Source organism: Quercus robur, chromosome 8 (assembly GCF_932294415.1).
Source record: "Quercus robur chromosome 8, dhQueRobu3.1, whole genome shotgun sequence".
In the NCBI taxonomy this organism is placed as follows: Eukaryota; Viridiplantae; Streptophyta; class Magnoliopsida; order Fagales; family Fagaceae; genus Quercus; species Quercus robur.
This window is the reverse complement of record NC_065541.1, coordinates 29356181-29364578: the sequence shown is the minus strand read 5'-3', so window position 1 is coordinate 29364578 and position 8398 is coordinate 29356181. Positions and strand designations below refer to the sequence as shown.

Here is an 8398-nt window from a genome sequence, read left to right as displayed (position 1 = left end):
CATGGCTTTATACTCAGCCTCTGCAATAGATCTGGTAACAACAGTTTGTTTCTTTCTTTTTCAAGTAATTAGGTTTCCTCCCAGAAAAGTGCAATACCTAGCAGTGTATTTTCTATTTGATGGTGATCCTGCTTAATCAGCATCAATATAGGCTTCTACCTGTAGATGACCATTAATTTTATACAAAAGACCACGATCTAGATGAATAACTGCATCCCAATGTGGAAAGCGAGGATCTTTCATATATTGGCTTAAAAAATTGATTGCAAATGATATATCTAGACAAGTAATGGTGAGATAGTTTAGTTTACCAACCAAATGACTATATCTCTCAGGATTAGATTACAGCTTTCCCTAATCTTCATACAATTTGACATTAGGGGTGTGTTTGGATAGAACTTATTTTGCTGAAACTGAAAACTGAAAACTGAAAACACTGTAGCAAAATAATTTTTAAATGTGTGAATAGTGCTGTGGGACCAATTTTTAATGAAAAAATTGATAAAAAATGAAATTTGTGGGTCCATGAATAGTGCACGGACCCACTGATTGACAGAAAAGTAAAAAAAACAGGGCCAAATAGTACTGAACAGTACTTTACTGTTGCGCTTGTCCCCTGAAACGCGTGTAGAAAAAAAAAAAAAAAAAAAAAAAAAAAAGGCAAAACGCAAAACACAAAAGTAAAACTCAGACGTGGATCCAAACTTACACTAGATCCATAGGAGTCTCCATTGGTTTAGATCCTAACAAACCAGTTTCATCCAAAATATACAACACATACTTTCTTTGTGATAGACTAATACCTTCTTTAGATCGTTCTACCTCAATATCCATGAAATAATGAAGTTTTCCAGATCTTTAGTTTGAAAGGAGTTTTGTAGGTATCTCTTCAAATCATCAATACCTTTCTTGTCAACCATTGATTTTAATATCATCAATATATAATATCAGTAAAATCTTTTTTCTTTCAAAGGTATGAGAAAACACAGAGTGATCAGAATGGCAACACTGCTATCCAAACTTTAATATTGCTTTATTGAATTTACCAAACCAAGCTTTGGTAGACTGTTTAAGATCATAGATGACCTTATTCAACCTACACACTTTTCCAGACTCCCCCTAAGCAACAAAACCAAGTGGTTGCTCGATATACACCTCTTCCTTCAAATCACCATTCAAGAAGACATTTTTAACGTCTAACTGAAATATTGGCTAGCCAAAATTAGCAGTCAAGGAGATCAAAATCCTAACAGAAGATATTTTAGCAACAGGTGAGAATGTCTCTGCATAGTCAATACCATATGTTTGGGTATACCTTTTGGCAACCAAGCGAGCCTTCAAACACGCAATAGAACCATCAGGCAAGTACTCACAGTATACACCCAACGACAGCCAACAATAGTTTTTCCTTGGAGGATGAGTAACCAAAGACCAAGTAACATTTTCAGACAAAGTAGACATTTCTGCCTCTATAGCAGACTTTCTACTAGGGATGGACATAGCCTCCTAGACAGACTTAGGAACAACAATAGAATTCAAGGACGTGGTAAAAGCATGGAGAGATGAAGACAAATGACCATAAAAGAAAAATTGAGAGACAAGATGAGAGGTACAATTTTTGTGCAAAGCAATTGGAAGAGAGTTGGGATCATGAGGCAGGTCACTAGGCGGGGAAAAGTCTTTGTTGGAGGTTTTTGCCGACAACGATACACCTGGAGTGGTTTCTAAGAAGGAGATTCAGCAAGAGATACAGGCAGTAAGCGAGGAAGAAAAAGAAAAGAACTGCCACTATTAAGACTCATCAAATGTGACATCAGCACTAGTGAAACGACAACGAAGAGTAGGTGAATAACATTAGTATCCCTTCTGAGTACGAGAATACCTAAGAAAAACACATTTAATTAATCTAGGATCAAGTTTATCACTCCCTGGACTTAAGATATGAATAGAGCACACACAACCAAAGATCTTAGGAGGTAGGTGAAATAAATGTGAATTAGGAGAAAGCACAATATAAGGGATCTGACCACCTAGAATAGTGGATGGCATGTGATTGATTAGTTGGCATGCAATTAGAACAACATCACTCCAATGTGATTTGGGAACATGCTTATGAAACAATAAGGCACGAGTGACCTCTAACAAATGACGCATTTTGCATTCAACAACCCCATTTTGTTGTGGAGTATGGGGGCATGAAGATTAGTGAATTATACCATGGTCATCAAGAATTGAGACAAGATGTATGAAACTATTCACGAGCATTATCAGATCGAAAAATATGAAGTGAAGCATTAAATTGAGTCTTTATTTCCATAAAAAATGATTTGAAAATTGAGTACAATTCAGACCTTTCTTTCATAAGATAAAGATAGGTGACCCTAGAATAATCAACAAAAGTGACAAAATATCTAAATTCCAATAATGAGGGAGTGTTTATTGGACCTCAAATATCATAATGAACTAAATGAAATGGACTACTAACACGACTCTCACACCTAGACACAAATGGCACCTTATGGTGTTTAACCAAACGACATGCTTCACATTGTAATGACTCAATTTAATGACACCACGGGATTAACAACTTCAAATTCTTGAGAGATGGATGGCCAATGCGACAATGATGCTAAAGAGGTGATAGACAGTAAGAAGCCACTAAATTGGAAGAACCACGCTGATCCAGGAATAAAGTCCATCGGCTTCATGCCCTCCACTAAGAATCTTCCTTGTCTTGAGATCTGAAAGATACAATGAGTGGATAAAAAAATGGCAGCACAATTCAAAAGTTTAGTAAGCTTACTAATCAACAAAAGATTAAAAGGAAAATCGGGAATATATAAGAAGAAGAGAGAGAAAGATTAGGACTGAGATTGGCAATGCCCAAACCAGAAACTGTAGTGGATGAGCCATCTGCCATAGTAACATTGGGAAGACTACTAGAGTGCTCAAGATTAGAGAGTAAACCTGAGGTAATTGTCATATGATCAATAGTACCTGGGTCAATGACCCAAGGTTCCTGAGTTGCAAGACAAGCAATGGAAGTACCTTGGTGAGCCAAGGTAGCTATAGAACCAAACCCAGCAGAGTTAGAATGCATAGACAAGAGGCGGTGATACTCTTCCTCAGGAATAGAAACTACTCTGGATGATATATATAGGTATACACTAACATATAACATATTATTGATATATATAGGTATACATTGAGATTACTCTTTTGCCCCTAGCTTTATACTCATAGCATACGTAATATTTTGGCTAAAATCCAAAACGGACCCTCTTAAGTTTCAACTTTTATCATTTCAGTCCTCTAAGTTTTAGATTTGTTATTTTAGTCTTCTAAGTTTCAGATTTTGTCAATCTAGTCCTCCGTTAGGTTTCTGTTAATTGTTATCGTTTACTCTGACCAAAATGATGCCGTTTTGAGCTCTTTTTTCGTAATTAAAAAAAATGAAAAATTGTTATTACAACAAAAAATAAAAATAAAAAAACACCACAGAAACTAAGGGGAACGATGCTGTTCCCCTGCAACTAAAAACAAAACAAAAAACCCCACCCCCATTAATACCCTAGCCTCATCGATTTTTGAGAAAAAAAAAATTAAAGAGTTGAGGGATTGACTAAGGGAAAAAGAAAGAGGGGGAAAGAGAGAGTGAAGGAGAAAATTGAGTCATATAAGTCCTTTGCTTAATATTGAGCATCCAAAAACAATTCGGGTATAATGCCACTAATGATAAATCAAGCAATATTCACTAGAACATTCCAAACAAAAAATATGATAAAATTTTCATTTTGTGGGTGAAAATTATGAATTTAAGCAAACTATTAGACATAGTAACAAAAACAAAAACAATGCCACTATATTCGGTCACTGCAACTAAACCACAGGTCATTTATCATTTCTGCTTTGTCACTCCAAAAAGATAGATAGTCAAAAAAGCCAATAATATATGATCCGAATGTAAAGTGTTAAACTCAAAAATGGAAAGCAAGAAGTACAAACGATAAAGAAGAATCCAGGACTGATTTTAATCGACGCTCAATGTGGATGACCACTTACGACGGTAGACCTAGACAACCTTGCCCTCGCAACCCTTGAAGGTGCCACAAACAACTTGGACCTCATCGTCTTTTTGCACGGGCATGGATCGAACATTGTATTTGGATCTGAGCATGGTGGAGACAGGTGCGCTCATGAGGACTCACCTCATACTTGATGGGGCAGTGAAGTGAGCCTCACTTTCTTTCTCTTTCCCCCTCTTTCTTTCTCCCTCAGTCAATTTCCTCAGCCCCTTAATTTTTTTCTCAGAAATCGGTGAGGCTAGGGTATCGATGGGGGTAGGGTTTTTTATTTTGTTTTCAGTTGCAAGGGAACGACGTCGTTCCCCTTAGGTTGCGTTTGGTTCGATGTAAATCAAATTTTGAGTGTAAAATGAATGTGGGGGAAAATGAATTCCTGTAAGGAAAATGAAATCCGGGTGTTTGGTTCTACAATGAAAAATAGTCCAGAAAACAATTTCTGATGTTTGGTAACATTCTGATAATGCTATTTTCCTACAAAGTTTTCACATTTTCCTAGCCATTTTCTCAGCTCCCAACCAAATTTTATAACAAAAAATTTCCAAATATAAGGCTGTGTTTGTTTTAGTGTAAAATATTTTTCGGGTGTAAAATATTTTCAGGTGAAAATATTTTCGGGAAAGGAATATGTTTTCTAATGTTTGGTTGCATTTTAAAAATTATATTAGAAAACAATTTTCAGTGTTTGGTAATATTCTGTAAATGCTATTTTCCTACAAATTTTTTACACTTTCTCAGCCATTTTCTCAGCTACCAAACAAATTTTATATAAAAAAATCCACAACCGCCCACAGAAAATCCACCACTATCCACATAAAACCCACCACCACACAACACAGAAACCACCAAAACGCCACCACCCATACCACCACAACAACAACAAAAAAATCATAGATCAAAGAGATCAAGCAGATTAGCGAAAGAGTGATTGGCGAGAAAGTAGATCGGCGAGAGAGTGATCGGCAATCAAGCAGATCATCGACGATCAGACCCGGTTCAAAAGGAGAGGGAGATCAAGAAAGAGAGAGATTGCAGCGCGAACTGCGAACTCGGCGACACGAACTCGACGGCGCAATCTCGCTGCTGCGTCTAGGGTTGGGGCACGATCTTGCCACTGCATCTGGGGTTGGGCCGCTGCTCACTCTCCCTACTCTCTCTTCTTTCTCTCTCTCTCTGCCGTTTTGCGAGTCTATGAGTCCTTCTCTCTCTTTTTCTCTCTTTGCACGTCTGTGAGTTTCGGAAGTGATTTAAAGGTAAAATAAAAACGGAAATGCTTTTACGCCCGGGAGCTCTTATTTTACGGTGAACGCAGAAAACAATTTCAGTTTGACCCAATTTTCAGTAACTACCAAACACACACGTTTACGGAAAAGCATTTCCGGAAGTGGTTTGAAGCCAAAACAAACAACGTACCCTTAGTTTCTATTTGTTTGTTTGTTTTTGTTTTTGTTTTTTTTTTTTTTTTTTGGTAGTAAGAGTTTTTATTTTTTATTTTTTATTATTATTTTTAATTATGAAAAAAGAGAGCCCCAAATGGCGTCGTTTTGGTCAAAGTAAATAGCAACAATTAACGGAAGCCTAACGGAGGACTAGATTGACAATATTTGAAATTTAGAGGACTGAAATGACAAAACTAAAACCTAGAGGACTAAAATAAATAAATAAATTTTTTGAAACTTAAAGGGCTAGTTTTGGATTTTAGCCTAATATTTTTTACTAACAAATTTTACAACTTTCGAGTTGTCAAGTTGTTATTAACTTTTATCTGGATTCATCATTAACATTATTTTATTAATTATCATTAACACCTCACCACCTTAAAAATTTTATGAAAAATAATTGTGACTCTAGATTTAGTTGCGAGAAATATCACCACCTCAAAATTTTTATGAAAAATAATTACGACTTTAGACTTAATTGCGAGAAATAAATAGGACCGAAGACGTTCTGAGAAGCCTGAAGGTCATATTTTTCTTTATCCTATTGGCGTTGTAGTAGCTAGCCCAAGTTCCCAACATAGACAACTAGTGGCCTAATGCTTTCTCAAATAGCTAGCCTCCCTATATTATAATGTAATATATTATAAATCCGGTTTAAAACACTAATGTTATTATTTTTGTGTGTGTTTTAATAAGTATTACTCTTTACTTAAAAAAAAAAAAGAAAAAAAAAGAAAAAGAAAAAAAGCTAGCCTCCCTAAGAACATTTGCTAGCCTAGTGCTCTCTCAAATAGCTAGCCTCCCTAAGAGCATTCACAGCAGTGTAGCTATAATGCTATATTGCTAAAATTTAGCTCCACAAACACAAAAAAACCCCTGCAGCAGTGGAGCCATAGTTAAAAATTTTAGATGAATGGCTACAGTGCACATCTAAAAATAGATGTGCACTGTAGCTCAAAGCTAAAAAAAAAAATAGTTTTTTATTACATCTCTCTCTCTCCTCTTTGATTAAAATAGTCCTCTCTCTCTCTCTCTCTCTCTCCGACTTCTCTTCATTCTTCTTTCTTCCTCAAAAAATTTTTTTTCTCTCCAGCTCACCGGCCTCCCTCATCCCTCAGCTCGCCGGCCTCCCTCATCCCTCAGCTCGCCAGCATTTGCACGTGAGGTGCTAAAAATAAAATTTAATCTAGCACCCTAAAAATATATTTTATCTATTTTAGCATACAATTCACAATTTACCCTACATCCTATTTCCTATTTTAACACAGGTCCCATAAAATAATGTAAATCATTTCAACGGTTTTCACCAAAAAAAGAAAAAGAAAACCAGCAGTAAGTTACCCCCAACAACCATCGCCACAACCACAATCCAAAACAAACCCACACCAAACACAAGCAACAATAGCTAGCCGACCGCCACCCACGGTGAGATCAACCAACACCAACCAAAACCACTACGACCCAAACCCAGCAACCAACCATGACAAAAACATTCACTGTGACCCAAATTAGAACAAATCGCTAGCAACCAATCTCAACAAATGCCACAAACGCATGCTTATTTTAACAACCATTGAATGCCAATTGTAACAAATTGCCACCAACCGAGCTCAATGCCGATATGAACAACCACCATAAATGCATGCCAATTTGAACAACCATTGCACGCCAATCTCCATCATGATCCACCCCAATCTCCACCTCAAAGGCATTGGTGGCAAGGTTTGAGAGAGAGAGGCAGCAGGTCACTGTAGCACAAATGTTTTATTTATTTATTTATTTTTTTGTAAGTTTTAGTACACTTGATGTAGGTGTGTTTTTGCTCTTTGGGGTGCTAAAATATGATTTTGGGTGTTTTAGCACAACCAATGCTAATGCTCTAATACATGAAAAACTGACTAGTATTCATCCAGGAAGATAGAGAAAAGAAGTAAAAACAATGCAAAAATACCTTTTGGTACCTCTTAGTTTGAGTTTGTAGTCATTTTGGTCCTTTTTACAACCTACTCTCCAACATGTGGCTTGCAAACGACTATCCTCACCATTATTATATTGGACACCAAAAAATGAGAATAAATGAGTAGTGCTATGGGGATAACAATTTTACAACAAGTTTACCTCAACTCCACCTTTTGGGCGTCATTGAAACTTTATTTACTTGGTGGAGAATGAAGTAAATGTTGGTTCGTGTGTTCCAAAAAATTGGTTGTCTAGGAATAAAAATTTTGTCACATTTTTGCTTCCTATGCTCCACTAATGGCAACATAGCAATGACACATGTTGTTTTTTTTTTTTTTTTTTCTTTCCTTATAAAATAATTAAAGTTTAATTTTTATGGAAAGAATCAAACACATGAAATTCTACCATTCGTGGAATTTAGAATTTTTACTTGTCTTTGTTGTGAGTCCCACATTCGTTAGAAGTGTACTCTTTCTTCTGTTTATAAACAATTGTGGACCTTCTTTGATATCTTGAGATATAAGGTCTAATGTGGGCTTGGGTCTCATTTAAAGAGTTCGTTTGGTAAAGTTATAAATGAGCTTTAAAGGGTTTGGTAAAATTATAATAGAGTTTTACAGGATTCCTGAAGGGTTTTAGTGTTAATGGAAAAAAATAGATAGAATCTAGGAATTAGCAAGTAGGCATGCTTAGAGCCAACTAGGAGTACAATATTTGACTTATATAGGAGTACTTGTGAGAGATTGCGCCCGCGGCCTTGTTTTTTGGTGTTGGGCCAAACCTACGTGAATGGGGTGAGTTGTGTTATTGTCTCTCAAAATAAATGTTTGATCAACTATATTTTCCCCTTTAGATTAAGGGTTATACAATGGAGTTGTCACTTATTTAATTATTGGAATAAATAAGAAAACCAAAATT

The 8398-nt window shown here is 36.1% G+C and overlaps 1 long non-coding RNA gene across 1 annotated transcript; it reads right to left on the bottom strand.

Annotated features, from left to right (window-relative positions):
• Window positions 1–2282: 2282 nt before the first annotated feature.
• Window positions 2283–4428, bottom strand: LOC126695140 (uncharacterized). The gene is made up of 2 exons (XR_007645975.1): window positions 4063–4428; window positions 2283–2741 (listed from the first exon to the last, which is right to left on the bottom strand). It is a non-coding gene; the product is annotated as an uncharacterized LOC126695140 (long non-coding RNA).
• Window positions 4429–8398: the final 3970 nt, after the last annotated feature.